Here is an 18,806-nt window from a genome sequence, read left to right as displayed (position 1 = left end):
TTGATGACTTGTAGATTTTTGCAATAAGTATGTGAGTTCTTTATGACTAATGTTGAATCCATGGATTATACGCACTCTCACCCTTCCATCATTGCTAGCCTCTTCGGTACAGTGCATTGCCCTTTCTCACATTGAGAGTCGGTGCAAACTTCGCCGGTGCATCCAAACCTCGTGATATGATACGCTCTTTCACACATAAACAACCTTATATCTTCCTCAAAATAGCCACTATACCTACCTATTTTGGCATTTCCATAGCCATTCCGAGATATATTGCCATGCAACTTTCCACCATTCCGTTTATCATGACACATCCATCATTGTCATATTGCTTAGCATGATCATGTTGTTGACATAGTATTTGTGGCAAAGCCACCGTTCATAATTCTTTCATACATGTCACTCTTGGCTCATTGCATATCCCGGTACACTGCCGGAGGCATTCATATAGAGTTATACTCTGTTCTAGTATCGAGTTGTAATCATTGAGTTGTAAATAAATAGAACTGTGATGATCATCATTTTCTAGAGCATTGTCCCGAGTGAGGAATAAAAAAAAGAGAAAGGCCATAAAAAAGAGAAGGCCAAAAAAAGAGAAAGGCCATAAAAAAAGAGAAGGCCAAAAAAAATGAGAGAAAAAGAGAGAAGGGACAATGCTACTATCCTTTGCCACACTTGTGCTTCAAAGTAGCACCATAATCTTCATGATAGAGAGTCTCTTTGTCGGTGTCAAAACCGGTGGATCTCGGGTAGGGGGTCCCGAACTGTGCGTCAAGGCCGGATGGTAACAGGAGACAAGGGACACGATTTTTTACCTAGGTTCGGGCCCTCTCGATGGAGGTAATACCCTACTCCTGCTTGATTAATATTGATGATATGGGTAGTACAAGAGTAGATCTACCACGAGATCAAGGAGGCTAAACCCTAGAAGCTAGCCTATGGTATGATTGTTGTATGGAGTTGATGTCCTACGGACTACAACCCTCCGGTTTATATAGACACCGGATAGGGTTAGGGTTACACAGAGTCGGTTACAATGGTGGGAGATCTTGAATATCCGCATCGCCAAGCTTGCCTTCCACGCCAAGGGAAGTCCCATCTGGACACGGGACGAAGTCTTCAATCTTGTATCTTCATAGTCCAGGAGTCCGGCGAAGGTATAGTCCGGCTACCCAAACACCCCCTAATACAGGACTCCCTCAGTAGCCCCTGAACCAGGCTTCAATGACGACGAGTCCGGCGCGCAGATTGTCTTCGGTATTGCAAGGCGGGTTCCTCCTCCAAGTTCTTCATAGAAGATTGTAAACACCAAAAATAGTGTCCGGCTCTGCAAAATAAATTTCCACATATTGCCATAGAGAGAATAATATTAACACAAATCAAATCTGCTGACGTATTCCGCAGTGCATGATCACCCTACGGCCAAGTCCTTTACTCGAATCGTTTTTACTTTTCCACCTCAGCATGTTTTGCGAGGCAGTTTCCTTGGCACGTCTTGTCAAAGCAGAGATCGTGTGCCCTTTTTACGGGATTCTCATCAATACAGACGTGGGTAACCCAACCGCGCCATTTATCATGGCGCTTGGGAGGCAAGCGAGTTTTATTAGGCAGGTGGGGACGCATAACCGCATCCGCCCATATAAGGGGATAAGGATCCCTCCTTTTTACCTACGCCTTCTTCTTCCTTTGCCTATCCATCTCCTGCGCACTCGAGCTCCAACGCCCAAGCCCGCACTTCCCACCTCGACCTTCTCCAGCGATGTCCGGAGCAGGAGGCAAGTGGAAGGTCTCATCCATCACGGAGGGCGACGTCAAGAAGCTTAGGAAGGCCGGATACTTGTCCAAAGACATCGCGCACCGGCTTCTCGAGAAGCGGCAGCTCCTCCCCACCCCAAGGCCCCACGAGAGGGTAGTATTCCTTCCCCACTTCCTCCGCGGACTGGGTTTTCCACTTCACCCATTCGTCCGGGGGCTCATGTTCTACTATGGCCTAGATTTCCACGATCTGGCCCCGAACTTCATCCTCAACATCTCGACGTTTATCGTCGTGTGCGAGGCCTTCCTCCGTGTCCGCCCCCATTTCGTCCTCTGGCTCAAGACCTTCAACGTCAAGCCCAAGGTGGTGCGCGGCAGCCAGGCGGACTGCGGAGGCGCCATGGTGGGCAAGATTGCCAACGTCCTATGGTTCGAGTGCTCCTTCGTAGAGACCCTAAAGGGGTGGCAAGCAGGGTGGTTTTACATCACCGAGCCACGTGATCCGAAATGGATCGCAGCCCCCATGTTCCGATCCGGACCCCCCACGCGGCTCATGTCCTGGAAAGAGACGGGCCTATCGTGGGGTAACGAGGAAGAGGTGACCGGACTGAAGACATGCATCCAGTCCCTGGTAAACAAGCCAATCAGGCTTGTAAATGTAGTCCAGGTCATGCTCGTTCACCGAATCCTCCCATGTCAACAACGGGACTTTACTCTGTGGGAGTTCGACACGGCACAACACCGAACCCTTAACAGGCTCTTCGACACGACGTATGAAGACGTCTGGAAGGCGCTGATCAAAGGTGCCGAGGCTCCCGCATCCGCTTCCGAGGACCGCGGATACAGCTCGCAGTGTCACGCTAGCGAGGTAAGCTATTTTCACCTTTTACGAGATGTTAAGTTTTTTCATAGTTTGACTCTATGCGGGATCTAAACTCCCTCACCTTTGACAGGCTTGGCAGGCGATAGCTGGACCGATCAACTGTCCGGCTCCCTTGCCCGAAGACCCAGCCCCTGCTCTCGTAGCGAAGCTGCTGGTTCCGGCGCCTTATGTGGTGCCGGAGAAGAAGGCCAAGAAGAAGAAGGCCACGGTGACTCGAAAGAGCGCCCGTAATGCGGTTGTATCGGGCTCGTCATCCGACGAGTCCGAGACGCCCTCTTCCCATGAAAACATGGAGGAGGAAGAAGAAAACTCTCCCCCCCCAGCAGAGGGAGGGGAGAAGAGGAAGGCCGTGCCAACCGGGGAGGCCGAGGGGTCTAGGAAAAGGAAGACCCCTCTGCCGGACTACTCCCCCGATGCCGAAGAGGGCGAAGAGGAGTGGCCAAACAGGGCCAAGCGTCCGGCGAAATCGTAAGTTCGGATATCAGAGTAACTCATGATGTTCCTTTGTTGCGCAGCTTTCCCTAATGTCGAACGTAATTATGCAGCCCGCCCCAGGCCGAATTCAACGAATCGTCGGGCGGCTCCCTGGACTCATCGGACGTGAACTCAGTTCCGCCCGCTGACTCCCCCCCGCACTGCAGATGACGCCGAAGTGGTGTCGCGACAAGCTCCTGGGCAGGAGGGGGTGGTCCTGGAGGAGCCGCAAGGCAACCTCCCGGACTCCAGGAGTAAAGGGGACAAGACCCCCCAGGGCTCCAAGTCCAGCTTTGAGCCGGACACCGCGCCGGAGACTTCAACAGTTCCGGACCGCGGTAGGCGAACTCCTCCCAAGAGGAGCAAGCCTTCTGAGCCGGCGGCCTCCATCCAACTGGAGGCGCCGGACAATCTGCTGGAGGTGCTTGATGGCGCCTCCATCGACGAGGAGCACCGTACTATTATGAGTACGGTGATCCAGAGGGTTCAGTCCGCCAAGAGCGGACTGACTGAACCTTGCGCTAGCCTTCTAACAGGCTTCAAGGTAAGTAAAAATATATAAAAATATTACCGCATAGACAGTAGCCCCTGATTCTCTGTTTGGCGTTCGGAAAGAAAAGACGAATAGAGGATCTAGTAAATTTCGCAGGAGTCTAACAATAAAGAGTCAATATGCGTGTGCAGGCTTCGCTGCTATCCACCGCCACACTGACTGCGGAGGTGGGTGTCCTGAAACAGGACCTCGGGCGGATCCAGCAAGAGCTCGGCCTTGCCAAGCGGCAGCTCAAGGAAAAAGAAGGTAGGAAATACCTTACAGAAAAAGTGCCTATAGAGAGGCATGATTGCAAAAAATAACAGGATTGCACTGCTTATTATAGGGGCCACGACTGAGGTGGCGACCCTCAAGCAGGCGCTGTCCAAGGCCGAAAAGAAAACGGCCACGGAGCGCACCGAGAGAGAGAAACTTGGGGCTCAGGTCGGCGAGGTGCAGCAAGAGCTTCAGGCTCTCATGAAAAAACATGAGAGTTTGGAGCTTGAGTCAAAGGCCCAAGCGTCCGAGCTTGCGGAGGCCCTTGAGACTGCCAAGTCTACCAAGGCCGAAGCCCAAAAGGCCCTCCAAGAGTTGGAGGAGATGAAGAAGATAGCAGCGGGTAAGGCATTCTTTATGCAAAGTAGAAATATAAAAGTAAACTACTTGTTACTTACCCGAATCCGGAGTTCTCCAGGGGCATTCGCAGATCTTCCCCGCAGCATATCCGACACCGCCGCATTCTACCGAGCTGAAGAGGGCAGCTCGACGGAGAAGGTGTTCTGGTCTCAGTATGCTGAGGCCGGGCACCCTATGCCCTTGAGCGACCAGCTGAAACAGCTGGTCGAGCTCCACAAGGCGCCCGAACAAGCCATGAAGGGCTTCATGGTTCGGCTGTGGCCCGGAGAGGCCCTGCCTGGGAGCTATTTCGGGCTGGTGCGGCGGCTGGTGGAGGCCTGTCCAAGGCTCGAGGTCATCAAGCGCTCCATCTGCATCGAAGGTGCCCGTCGGGCCCTTGCCCGTGCAAAGGTGCACTGGGGTAAGCTGGACGGTGAGAAGCTTGTGAAGGACGGGCCGCCGCCGGGGAAGGAGCATCGCAAGCCCGAGAACTATTACAAGGATGTTCTTGTAGGTGCCCGCCTTGTGGCGGATGAATGTACCAAGGATGTAATTTTTGAATGAACTCGCTCGTGTTTATCCTGTGCGCTGAAAACTTGTTCATATGTGCTAAGCAATGCTTATTGAATTTAAAATATTATTTTCTGTGCGGTCGTTTATCAAAAAATTGAGAGATGGCCAGTCGTCGGCTTCTGCCCCCATGCCACTAGTGCTGGGGTGTTCGGGATAAACCTGAGTGCTCTTTTTCCCATAGTTGGGTCCTTCGAGGGAGGCGCTCAGCACAACGAACCAGGCAATCGGACTATAATGCTTGAACACTCTCACTTAGCCATAGAACTTTATAATTTTAAATTTCGGCAAAGCCCCTAGTTCGGAAGACCGAGTTCGGGGCGCTATCCACGCCTTGGCCGGACAAATCCGGCTCCTCGCTCAAAGAGTCATAAGTCTTTAGGGACTCGAAAAACCTCTCGAACAGCGACCGGTCTCTCGCCTCATCATGACAGTCAGTTTTAGCTTTCTCCACTGAGGTGCTTAACCCAGCTCAACCGGGGCACAATCACAGTGGTTCTCCTAGTGCTACCTTAGCCGATATAGCAGAACGTAAGGCACCAAAACATAGGAGCCGGGAAAACCCAACTATTGACCCAAATCCGATTGTCGGAGAGGTATCTCTGGGCCCTCTCGGTAATGCACATCACATAAGCCTTGCAAGTATTACAACTAATGAGTTAGTTGTGAGATGATGTATTACGGAACGAGTAAAGAGACTTGCCGGTAACGAGATTGAACTAGGTATTGGATACCGACGATCGAATCTCGGGCAAGTAACATACCGATGACAAAGGGAACAACGTATGTTGTTGTGCGGTCTGACCGGTAAAGATCTTCGTAGAATATGTAGGAGCCAATATGAGCATCCAGGTTCCGCTATTGGTTATTGACCGGAGACGTGTCTCGGTCATGTCTACATTGTTCTCGAACCATAGGGTCCGCACGCTTAAGGTTTCGATGACAGCTATATTATGAGTTTATGAGTTTTGATGTACCGAAGGAGTTTGGAGTCCCGGATGAGATTGGGGACATGGCGAGGAGTCTCGAAATGGTCGAGACATAAAGATCGATATATTGGACGACTATATTCGGACTTCGGAAAGGTTCCGAGTGATTCGGGTATTTTTCGGAGTACCGGAGAGTTACGGGAATTCGCCGGGAGAATTATTGGGCCTTATTGGGCCATATGGGAAAGAGAGAGGGGCTGCCTAGGGCAGGCCACACGCCCCCCAAGGCCTAGTCCGAATTGGACTAGGGAGAGGGGCTGCGCCCCTTCCTTGTTTCCTACTCCTACTACATGGAAGGACTTCTAGTTGAACTAGGAAAGGGGGAATCCTACTCCTGATGGGAGTAGGACTCCCCTACGGCGCGCCATAGAGAAGGCCGGCCCTCCCCTCCTACACTCCTTTATATACGGGGGCAGGGGGCACCCCATAGACACACAAGTTGATCTTCGTGATCGTTCCTTAGCCGTGTGCGGTGCCCCCCTCCACCATATTCCACCTCGGTCATGTTGTAACGGTGCTTAGGCGAAGCCCTGCGACGGTAGAACATCAAGATCGTCACCACGCCGTCGTGCTGACGGAACTCCTCCCCGACGCTTTGCTGGATCGGAGCCTGGGGATCGTCATCGAGCTGAACGTGTGCCAAGAACTCGGAGGTGCCGGAGTAACGGTGCTTGGATCGGTCGGACCGTGAAGACGTACGACTACATCAACCTAACGCTTCCGTTGTCGATCTACAAGGGTACGTAGATCACACTCTCCCCTCTTGTTGCTATGCATCATCATGATCTTGCGTGTGCGTAGGAAATTTTTGAAATTACTACGAAACCCAACAGTTACTGCGAGCTAGCCAGCTGTCTTCTCCCGCGCAAAAGCGGGTCATGAGTGTCGTGAGGGCTGCCATGGTTTTCGGCTTTTCCTGTCCCAGGTGCCGGGCAAGCCACTCGTCGCGGATGTTATGCTTGAAGGCTGCTAGGGCCTCTGCGTCCGGACAATCGACTATCTGGTTTTTCTTTGTTAGGAACCGTGTCCAGAATTGCCTGGCCGATTCCTCTGGCTGCTGAATTATGTGGCTTAAGTCGTCGGCATCCGGTGGTCGCACGTAAGTGCCCTAGAAGTTGTCAAGGAATGCGGCTTCCAGGTCCTCCCAAGAACCGATTGAGTCTGCAGGCAAGCTATTAAGCCAATGCCGGGCCGGTCCTTTGAGTTTGAGCGGGAGGTATTTAATGTCGTGTAGATCATCGCCACGTGCCATGTGGATGTGAAGGAGATAATCCTCGATCCATACCGCCGGATCTGTTGTGCCATCGTATGATTCGATGTTTACGGGTTTGAAACCCTCTGGGATTTTATGATCCATTACTTCATCTGTGAAGCATAGTGGGTGTGCGGCGCCCCTGTACTGGGCTATATCACGACGCAGCTCGGAAGAGCTATGTCTGTTGTGTTCGGCCCGGCCGGATTTGTTATATTCGGAGTTAAGATCATCGTCACGTGCCGCAGGGCGCCTGCGTGATCCGTAGATCGATCTTGTTTGTCTTGCCTTATCCTCCAGTACGTCTCGCAGGTCTGGCGCATTTTCCCGTGCCTTAGTTGAGCAGTGTCGGGGCATGGCTTTGGTGGAGGGCCGAGAGGCCTCTCTATCGTGGCCGCGAGGTGGCCGGTCTGCCATGTCGTGCGCTAGTGATGTAGGCGCTTCCTCCTCTGATCGGGGTAGCGGCCCGTGCTTTGGGTAACTTTTGGAGGGGCGTTCGAGTTCATACTCTTCGGCCGCCAGGACTTCGGTCCATCTATCAGCTAGCAAATCTTGGTCAGCTCTAAGCTGTTGCTCTTTTTCTTGAGGCTATTTGCCGTGGCTAAAAGCCTGCGTTTGAAACGCTCTTGTTCGGCGGGGTCTGATGGTACGACGAATTCATCGTCATCGAGGCTTGCCTCGTCTTCGGAGGGAGGCATATAGTTATCGTCCTCAACCTCTCGGTCTACCGCCCTCTCATGGGGGCTGGCTTCTCCATCTTCCTACACCGAATCTTGCTGGGTTGGGTGTTCTTCGGCGCTATCCGGGGTAGTATTATCTCCCGTGCCGGAATCACCATTCTTGCTTTGGCGGGATTTAGAGCGGCGCCGCTGACGCCGGCGCTTTGGCTGTTTCTTGGAGGTGTCATCCACCGCTATTCCATCGCCATCTCCATCTTTTGGAGTATCCACCATATATATGTCATATGACGAGGTGACCTTCCAGCACCCTACAGGTGCTGGTTCTTGTTCGTCTCCTGCATCGTCGTCCATACCGTCGATGTCTTCGGAGCCGAAGTCAAGCATGTCGGTTAAATCGTCGACAGTGGCTACAAAGTGGGTGGTGGGTGGGCTTTGAATTTCTTCATCGTCCGTATCCCATCTTCGCTGACCGCAGTTCGGCCAGGGCTCTCCTGATAAAGAGAGAGACTTGAGAGAATTCAGGATATCGCCAAAAGGCGAGTGCTGAAAGATGTCCGCAGCGGTGAACTCCATTATCGGTGCCCAATCGGATTCGATTGGCAGGGGCGCGGGGGGTTCGGAGTCCGGGGAGGAGTCCGGATCCTCGGAGTCACGGGTCATGCAGAGTACGGGGCTGGCGTTTGGCTCGATCGCCTTTGAGATCGCAACCCCCGAGGTGACGTCCAACCGCTCATCCTCGATCGTCGCAATAGGCTCCGAGCTAAAGGTCGGAACCGGTGCGGGTGCGGCCTCTAGGACACTATTCGGAGGTAGAGCTAGATCATGCCCCTCGAGATAGTGCGGCGCGCTTGGCTGTGGCTCGAATCCGCCGAAGATTAAATCTCCACGGATGTCCGCCGTGTAGTTTAGGCTTCCAAACCTGACCGGATGGCCAGGGGCATAGCTCTCGATCTGCTCCAGGTGGCCAAGCGAATTGGCCCGCAGAGCGAAGCCGCCGAAGACAAAGATTTGTCTGGGGAGAAAAGTCTCACCCTGGACCTCATCGTTGCTGATGATCAAAGGAGCCATCGGGCCTAAAGGCGACGACACAGAGGAACTCTCAATGAAAGCACCAATGTCGGTGTCAAAACAGGCGGATCTCGGGTAGGGGGTCCCAAACTGTGCGTCAAGGCCGGATGGTAACAGGAGACAAGGGACACGATGTTTTTACCCAGGTTTGGGCCCTCTCGATGGAGGTAATACCCTACTCTTGCTTGATTAATATTGATGATATGGGTAGTACAAGAGTAGATCTACCACGAGATCAAGGAGGCTAAACCCTAGAAGCTAGCCTATGGTATGATTGTTGTATGGAGTTGATGTCCTACGGACTACAACCCTCCGGTTTATATAGACACCGGATAGGGTTAGGGTTACACAGAGTCGGTTACAATGGTGGGAGATATTGAATATCCGCATCGCCAAGCTTGCCTTCCACGCCAAGGGAAGTCCCATCTGGACACGGGATGAAGTCTTCAATCTTGTATCTTCATAGTCCAGGAGTCCGGCGAAGGTATAGTCCGGCTACCCGAACACCCCTAATCCAGGACTCCCTCACTCTTGTTTTGTCACTTTCATATACTAGTGGGAATTTTTCATTATAGAACTTGGCTTGTATATTCCAACAATGGGCCTCCTCAAGTGCCCTAGGTCTTCGTGAGCAAGCAAGTTGGATGCACACCCACTTAGTTTCTTTTGTTGAGCTTTCATACATTTATAGCTCTAGTGCATCCGTTGCATGGCAATCCCTACTCCTTGCATTAACAACAATCGATGGGCATCTCCATAGCTCATTCATTAGCCTCGTTGATGTGAGACTTTCTCCTTTTTTGCCTTCTCCACATAACCCCCATCATTATATTCTATTCCACCCATAGTGCTATGTCCATGGCTCGCGCTCATGTATTGCGTTAAGGTTTCTGAGTATGAGATTACTTAAGTATGAAACAATTGCTTGGCTTGTCATCGGGGTTGTGCATGATGAGAGCATTATTGTGTGACGAAAATGGAGCATGACTAAACTATATGATTTTGTAGGGATGAAATTTCTTTGGCCATGTTATTTTGAGAGGACATAATTGCTTAGTTAGTATGCTTGAAGTATTACTATTTTTATGTCAATATGAACTTTTGTCTTGAATCTTTAGGATCTGTATATTCATACCACAATTAAGAAGAATTACATTGAAATTATGCCAAGTAGCATTCCACATCAAAAATTCAGTTTTTATCATTTACCTACTCGAGGACGAGCAGGAATTAAGCTTGGGGAAGCTGATACGTCTCCAACGTATCTATAAATTTTGATTGTTCCATGCTATTATATTATGTGTCTTGGATGTTTATGGGCTTTATCTTACACTTTTATATTACTTTTGGGACTAACCTATTGACCCAGAGCCCAGTGCCAGTTCCTGTTTTTCCCCTTGTTTTATTGTTTCGAAGAAAAGGAAAATCAAACGGGGTCCAATTGACCTGAAACTCCACGGAGTACCGGAGTTGCACCAGGGGAGTCCCGGGCTGCCCACGAGGGTGGGGGGCGCGCCCACCCCCCTAGGGCGCGCCCCTCTGCCTCGTGGACAGCCCGGAGGTCCACCGACATACTTCTTCCGCCTATATATCTCCATATACCCTAAAAACTTCGAAGAACAGAATAGATCTGGAGTTCCGCTGCCGCAAGCCTCTGTAGCCACCAAAAGTCAATAGGGACCCTGTTCCGGCATCCTGCCGGAGGGGGGAACCCTCACCGGTGGCCATCTTCATCATCCCGGCGCTCTCCATGATGAGGAGGGAGTAGTTCACCCTCGGGGCTGAGGGTATGTACCAGTAGCTATGTGTTTGATTGCAGGGTGCACCTATTCAATTTACCATTGTATTGGGTGTGTTGGGGACACAAGAGACTCTTTGTTATTTGGTTGCAGGGTTGCTTGAGAGAGACCATCTTCATCCTATGCCTCCCACGGATTGATAAACCTTAGGTCATCCACTTGATGGAAATTTGCTACTGTCCTACAAACCTCTGCAGTTGGAGGCCCAACAACGTCTACAAGAAGAAGGTTGTGTAGTAGACATCACGCCACCACCGCCCGGCCAGTGCCGCCCCGCTGCCTCCCGGACGCTGCCACCGCCCACCCCACCGCAGCACCACCCCGCCGCTCCGGAGCCCTGCGGCCCCGTCGCCGCCACCGCCCGCCAGTGCCACCCCGCCGCCCCGGAGCCCTGCGGCCCCTTTGCCACCTCCGCCCGGCGCCACCTCCGCTGCCGAGCAACCCCGCCGCCCGGCGCCCCTGGGCCCTGCCGGCCTACCGCAGGTGAGCCCCGGCCGCACCCCTCTTCTCCTCTTTTTTTCTATTTTTTTTCTTCTGTTTTTTTAGTTTAGATTACTTTTAGTTTTGTTTTAGATTTAGTTTAGTTTAGATTACTTTTAGTTTGCTTTTATATTTATTTTAGTTCTGATTACCTTTAGTTTGGTCTTAGGTTTAGTTTAGTTTTAGGTTTATGTTTAGTCATGAAAAAAACTAAGAATAACTAGAAGAAGAGGAGGAGAAGAAGAATAGCTAGGTTTAGGTGTAGTTTTTTTCCTGTTTTGTTTTAGGTTAATTAGTGCTAGGTTTAAGAAGAGGAAAAAGGAGAAGAAGAAGGAGAAGAAGAAGGAGAAGAAGAAGCAGAAGAAGAAGGAGAAGAAGAAGGAGAAGAAGAAGAAGAAGAAGAAGAAGAAGAAGAAGAGGAGGAGGAGGAGGAGGAGAAAGCTATAGGAGAGGAGGAGAAGAAGAAAACCACCGACACCCCGACCCCGACCCCGACCACCGACACCCCGACCCCAACCCCGACCACCGACACCCCAACACGTGACACCCCGACCATCGACACCCCGACCCCGAACACCGACACCCCGACACCCTGAGAACCCGACAGTCGACACCCCGACCCCCGACACCCTGACACCACACCCCGCCCCCGACACCCTGACACGACACCTCGACACGACACCCCGACCCCGACACCACACACCCCAACCCCGACCACGACCACCAACACCCCGACACCTGACACCCCGGCCACCGACATCCCGACCCCGACCCCGACCCCGACCCCGACCACCGACAACCCGATCCCGACGTCGACTCCGACACCCTAAGACCCCGACAATCGACACCCTGACCTCCCCCCCCACCCCGACCCCGACCCCCGACACCCTGACAGCACACCCCGACACCCTGACAGCACACCCCGACCCCGACACCCTGACACCCCGATCGACCCCGGACATGATGATGATATAAAAACATCATATATATTGGTGTTGATCAAGTGTATTTTTAATATGTTCATGATGATAATACACTTATGTTCATGTCAGGTATCCAAATTTTTTATGTTGTACTAATTTCGTTTACTTTTTGTCATTGGAGGTGTTGACAGGATGGTGGGCAAGGGTCCAGAGCGCCCTGAGCCTCCTGCGAGTGCCACTGGGAGGGGTGGTTCCATTATTACAGCCCACCCCCTCCGAGAGCTCTGCTAGAAAATATGCAGACAGCTGCGGCGGGCGCTTCTTCTTCGGCTGGGAGAGGTCAGGGGAGGACGAAGAAGGCTGGTAGAGGTGGACATGGCAGCGGGAGAGGTAGGAAGGCTGCTACGCCTTCCTCGCCGCCACCCTCAGCTGATTCACCCGACCACAGGACTGCTCCGTCTGACGTGGACCCGTCTCGGACTCTGGTCCATGAGCCTCCGGTCACCGATCCTTCGCCCCACCAGACTCGTGTCGCCGATCCTTTGCCCCACGTGAGTCTGGTCCCAGAGTGTTCGTCCCAGAAGACTCTGGTCACGGGGTCTTCATCCCAGAAGACTCTTATCCCGCAGTCTTCTTCCCACGAGACTCCGAAGGCTAGTGGCCCGGAGGATGGTAGTGAGGACACCTTTTCAGATGATAGCTACGGCGACGACGAGCTGGTTGAGAAGGGAAAGAAGGTCTACAAGCGTGGCTATACAAAGCTCCCGCTCGTGCCGACGAACCCCGACCAGAGGTGGTTGATTGCGCCTAAAGGGTTGAAGTAAGTGCATTTACTATTTTTTAACCTTTTGCCTTCATGTTCCTTCAAATTAATATCTAATGCATTGGCCTTGTCATACTTCAGGGGCTGGGTAGACCCCCGTGGTGTCCGCAGGCCCAACCAGGTCCTTGGTGTGCTTTGCCAGCAGCACTTCCCTGGGTGGGTCACGTTGCCTGGTGAGGGTTAGGTTGCACAGCTAGCAATGACCTGGGAGCTGCACTCGGTTGCCCCGGCCCCGTCGGAGGATAGGGTCGACGGTGTCTTGTGCGAGGTGGTGGCCGACAATGTGTTCCGTCGGTTTTGGGTAATTTCTCCTTTACAGAATTAAAAATCAACACAACCTAGTGATCGTACTAATCAGTGTTGTCTTGTTTGATTGCAGACCTTCTACATGGTTTCAGAGGGAGAGCAGGAGGCCGCGTGTATGGTTATCGAAACCGAGTGCAAGCGCCTACTTCAGAACTTACGGCACGAGGCCTCGAAGGGTATTAGGAGGGGCAAGAAGAAGTGTCGCGGAAAGTTTCTGAGTAAGGAGAAGTACATGCAGGTAATTACCTATTCTTAAGGCCTTGAACTTAGTTTTCTTGATTTGATTCGTAGGCGTAGCGCTGAAATTTCTCTTGACTCACTTAGGTGCCCCCAAGATGGTGTGTGGATAAGATGGACTGTTGGGAGGCGTTGGTGGATGCGTGGTGCTCTCTGATATGTCTCCAACGTATCTATAATTTATGAAGTATTCATGCTATTATATTACCCATCTTGGAGGTTTTATGGGCTTTACTATGCACTTTTATATTATTTTTGGGACTAACCTACTGACCCAGAGCCCAGTGCCAGTTCCTGTTTTTTCCCTTGTTTTAGTGTTTCGAAGAAAAGGAATATCAAACGGAGTCAAAACGGAACGAAACCATCTGGAGAAGTTATTTTTGGAAGGAAAGCTACCTGAAAGACTTGGAGTGCACGTCACGAAAGAAACGAGGGAGACACGAGGTAGGCGGGCGCGCCCACCCCCCTAGGGCGGGCCCTCCACCCTCGTGGCTCCCCTGACGTACTTCTTCCGCCTATATATATATCCATATACCCTAAAAACTTCGAGGAACAGAATAGATCGGGAGTTCCGCTGCCGCAAGCCTCTGTAGCCACCAAAAGTCCATCGGGACCCTGTTCCGGCACCCTGCCGGAGGGGGGAACCCTCACCGGTGGCCATCTTCATCATCCCGATGCTCTCCATGACGAGGAGGGAGTAGTTCCCCCTCGGGGCTGAGGGTATGTACCAGTAGCTTTGTGTTTGATCTCTCTCTCTCTCTCTCGTGTTCTTGATTTGGCACGATCTTGATGTATCACGAGCTTTGCTATTATAGTTGGATCTTATGTTGCTTCTCCCCCTCTACTCTCTTGTAATGGATTGTGTTTTCCCTTTGAAGTTATCTTATCGGATTGAGTCTTTAAAAATTTCAGAACACTTGACGTATGTCTTACCGTGCGTATCTGTGGTGACAATGGGATATCACGTGATTCACTTGATGTATGTCTTGGTGATCAACTTCGGGTTCCGCCCATGAACCTATGCATGGGGGTTGGCACACGTTTTCATCGTGATTCTTCGGTAGAAACTTTGGGGCACTCTTTGAGGTGCTATGTGTTGGTTGAATAGATGAATATGAGATTGGGTGATGCATATCGTATAATCATACCCACGGATACTTGAGGTGACATTGGAGTATCTAGGTGACATTAGGGTTTTGGTTGATTTGTGTCTTAAGGTGTTATTCTAGTACGAACTCTAAGGCTGTTTGTGACACTTATAGGAATAGCCCAACGGATTGATTGGAAAGAATAACTTTGAGGTGGTTTCATACCCTACCATAATCTCTTCGTTTGTTCTCCGCTATTAGTGACTTTGGAGTGACTCTTTGTTGCATGTTGAGGGATAGTTATATGATCCAATTATGTTATTATTGTTGAGATAACTTGCACTAGTGAAAGTATGAACCATAGGCCTTGTTTCCTAGCATTGCAATACCGTTTACGCTCACTTTTATCATTAGTTACCTTGCTGTTTTTATATTTTCAGATTACAAAAACCTATATCTACCATCCATATTGCATTTGTATCACCATCTCTTCGCCGAACTAGTGCACCTATTCAATTTACCATTGTATTGGGTGTGTTGGGGACACAAGAGACTCTTTGTTATTTGGTTGCAGGGTTGCTTGAAGAGACCATCTTCATCCTGTGCCTCCCACGGATTGATAAACCTTAGGTCATCCACTTGAGGGAAATTTGGTACTGTCCTACAGACCTCTGCACTTGGAGGCCCAACATCGTCTACAAGAAGAAGGTTGCGTAGTAGACATCACTCTCCCCAATGGCTAGTCGAACACCATAGGGCCAATGATAAGTGCGACCAAATGAAAGGTGTGCCACACCATCAAGGGAGCTCCAACCTATTTGAGTACGAGGATAATTGGGTATGTGGTTTGCTACATGATTCATGCAATTTCATTCTTCATGCTAGCATTTATCCCTTCCAAAATGACTTAATATGCTTAGTTAGTTAAAAAAGGCATAACTACCTTGGATAGTTCATTTATGACATATTTAGCTCTAAAATGACATAATAACCTTAGATAGCTCTATAAAATGACTTAATATGCTTTATTTAGTTAAAAAATGGCATAACTACCTTCGATAGCTCAATAACGACCTAATTAAAATAATCTTAGCTAGTTCATTCATGCCATGATTAGCTCTAAAATGACATAATAACCTTCGATAGCTCTATAAAATGACTTAATATGCTTAAGTTAGTTAAAAAATGGCATAACTACCTTCGATAGCTCAATAACGACCTAAACTAATCTTAGCTAGTTCATTCATGACATAATTAGCTCTAAAATGACATAATAACATTAGATAGCTCTATAGAATGCCTAAATATGTTATAGTTAGCTAAAAAATGGCATAACTACCTTGGATAGCTCAGTAATGACATAATTAGCATACTTTGGTCAAAAAATGGCATAATAATCTTGGTTACCTTGAAAATGACCTAAACTTAGCTTATTTTCCTCAAAAATAACATAATAACCTTTCTTAGCTCCAAAATGACATATTTACATAGCAATATCATTCTTCATGCTAGCTTGAGCCCTTAACTAATATTTTGTTCCTCTCTCTCAGGCGCACCACCACAAGAAGCCTGTGCCAAATCTGTTCGACCTCTATGGCATGGCCCATATGGCCCCGTAAAAGAAGGCGAAGCCATTCATGGAGTCTGACCTAGATCATCCAGAGAGATTCACCAACATCTCCTCCCACCACAAGCTTGTGAAGTATAGAGACGAGGGGAAGGCGAGGAAAGGGGAGGACTTTAACCCAAGTCAGGATCCTTTTGATATAGAGCTGGTGATGATATCTGCTGGCGGGAGGTCCCATGACTCTCAAGCCATTGGTGATGGATTGATACGTTGTCCTAGGACTCTCCCGCAGATCAAGAAGCGCCTGAGTAGCTCTGATCCTGAGATAACGCCTCGTGCACGGCCCACGAAGCTCGCCATGGCGGTTAGTTATATGGACTCTCTCACCTTTCCTCCATTGCATTGTGTGTACGTCCGTCGATGATTACAATGCTAACGAGGAGTGGTGTGTTGCAGCCATTGGTTGAGAAAGAGATACTGAAGACCCAGGCGCTTTTGGAGGAGGCAAAAAGGAAGGTGCCAGAGAGGGAGAGGGAGATGGAGGAGAGGACCGTTAAGATGTTGGAGGAGGAGAGGAACCGGAACGAGGCGTCTAACCGGGCCCTATACAAGCTCATCGTGGTACGTTTCTCGTGCATATTAGCCCAATCATGCATGTAATGTTCACATTACTAACTAATATGACTGACTCGTGAGAACCAAATGTGCAGACCATGTGCGAGAGAAACGGTCAGGCCCCTCCGCCGATGCCCCAGATTGCTCCGGCGACCACGGTGAGTTTGATTTGAATGGTCCTTAGTTACTACTATTCACATTTCAGTTTGCATCATGCTAACGAGACATTATTGGAAATGATCTTTGGTTCAGCATGGCTCCCAACAAGCATCGACCAATCCTTCTGCGTCTGCCAATGTCGGAACCCCGACCGGTCCTTCACCGTCGTCTGCCGCTGGCGCAACCCCGACCACTCCTACACCTCCGTGATAACGATATTTTTCTTCTTATTTAGCCTGTTTAGTCCATTTTTGACATAATTTAGCCTATTTAGTCCACAAATGACATAATAGTATGAAGAAAATCAAGGAAGAGGCAGAAAAGAAGGAATAGGAAGAAAAGAAGAAGAAGAAGAAGTTTTGTTTCCCATTTAGCTTCTTCTTCTTCTTCTAGTTTTCTTCTTCTTCTTCTAACTTTCTTGTTTCCCATTTTGGAGATTTAATTCACTATATGGAAGCTTGCATGGATGGAGTCCTTGTTTCCCTGTTCTTCTTTTCGTTTGTATCGAAGAATAATGTGGAACTTGTTATATGGATGCATGGAACAATGTGTTGGATGAACATTGTGATATTACTGTAATATTTATGGATGGACCTGTGTTTCTTATGCATGTATGTTGTCATGGATGGAGCTATGTGTTGGATACATCATATGTTTGATGTGCCTATGAAAAAAAATATGTATATCTGTGTGTGAATTCCTGTGAAATTAAATGGATATAAATAAAAACAGGGGATATATAGCCTCTTTGCCATCTGCTAGTGGACGGCGCAGCTACCTGTAGAAACTGGGAACACTGGCTGCCTATTTGGTCAGTTTGTCGTCTGCTGGCGGATGACAAAGACCTTTGAATCTTTGCCGTCTGCTGGCAGACGGCATAGCTGGCCACATGGCAGTCCTAACTGAGCTCTTTGCCGTCTGTCAGTGGACGACAAAGAGCGCCGTTAACCCCCTAACAGCTCTGACCCCACCCCACTGTCGTCCGTTGTCTTTGCCGTCTCCTGGCCTCGGATGGCGGACGACACAATCCTTTGCTGTCCGTTTCTAAGAAGCGGACGACAAAGAAGGCCTTTACTGGCACGTGTTCAGACGGACAGTTTGCCTTCCAGGATCTATGCCTTTGCTCTGTGCCATGGCAGACGACAAGGAAGCTGATTCCAGTAGTGGGGGACATAAAAAATGAATGAGGAGGGAGAGAGAGATGGTAATATATGGTTTTCTCTCGAAATGTTACTAACTTACTAAGTTTGATCATATGTCAAAGTTTGAATTTTGACATATGCAACAATATTTGATCATATGTCAAAGCTTGACTTTTGACATAGATTTATCAAGAATGCCCCCATTATGGATGTGCACAAGTTGATACAATTTTTTTGATCATATATATATATATATATATATATATAGGAGAACACTATTCTAATCCCAGGATTAGAATAGTTATTTGGAGCACGTCACGCCTATATAGGGCGCGGAGGAGTTGTTCCCGAACTCGAACACACTAGTAACGTTGCACGTGCAATGCACGTCTTGATACATAAAATTTAGCTAGGGGTGTTTCAGGCAACAAAAAACAGAATCTTTCATCACAATTGAGGACATTGGTCACAAAGTGCACCAGATCACTTAGGTAATATCGTTTGTTCAATCAATGATTTATCTTATTTTTTATGTTTAAGTCCATATTTTTATTCCATAGACCAAACAAGTGCCTATAATGTCGACACAAAAACCATGGATCTGAAATGAAGACTTGTACATCTATGGGCTGCTTTATTCCTCTCTCGCTTTGTGAAAAGAAGCTCCAAACACCAGAACAAAGACTTGTAGGCCTGCAATTCATGAATTAGCTGAGCACCCATTGATAGCTCCTCCTAACTATCCAACCAAAGATTAACAACTAACTGGCAATAGGTCTCAATCACCACTCTATGATAGTCTCTGTCTTGGGTCAACAACATGGCATCTTCGCATGCCAGGAGCTCCAA

The sequence above is a fragment of the Triticum urartu genome, chromosome 7A, assembly GCF_056163025.1.
Source record: "Triticum urartu cultivar PI428250 chromosome 7A, HENAU_Tu73, whole genome shotgun sequence".
Taxonomy (NCBI): domain Eukaryota; kingdom Viridiplantae; phylum Streptophyta; class Magnoliopsida; order Poales; family Poaceae; genus Triticum; species Triticum urartu.
The sequence above is the reverse complement of the archived record's forward strand: the minus strand, read 5'-3'. Positions refer to the sequence as shown.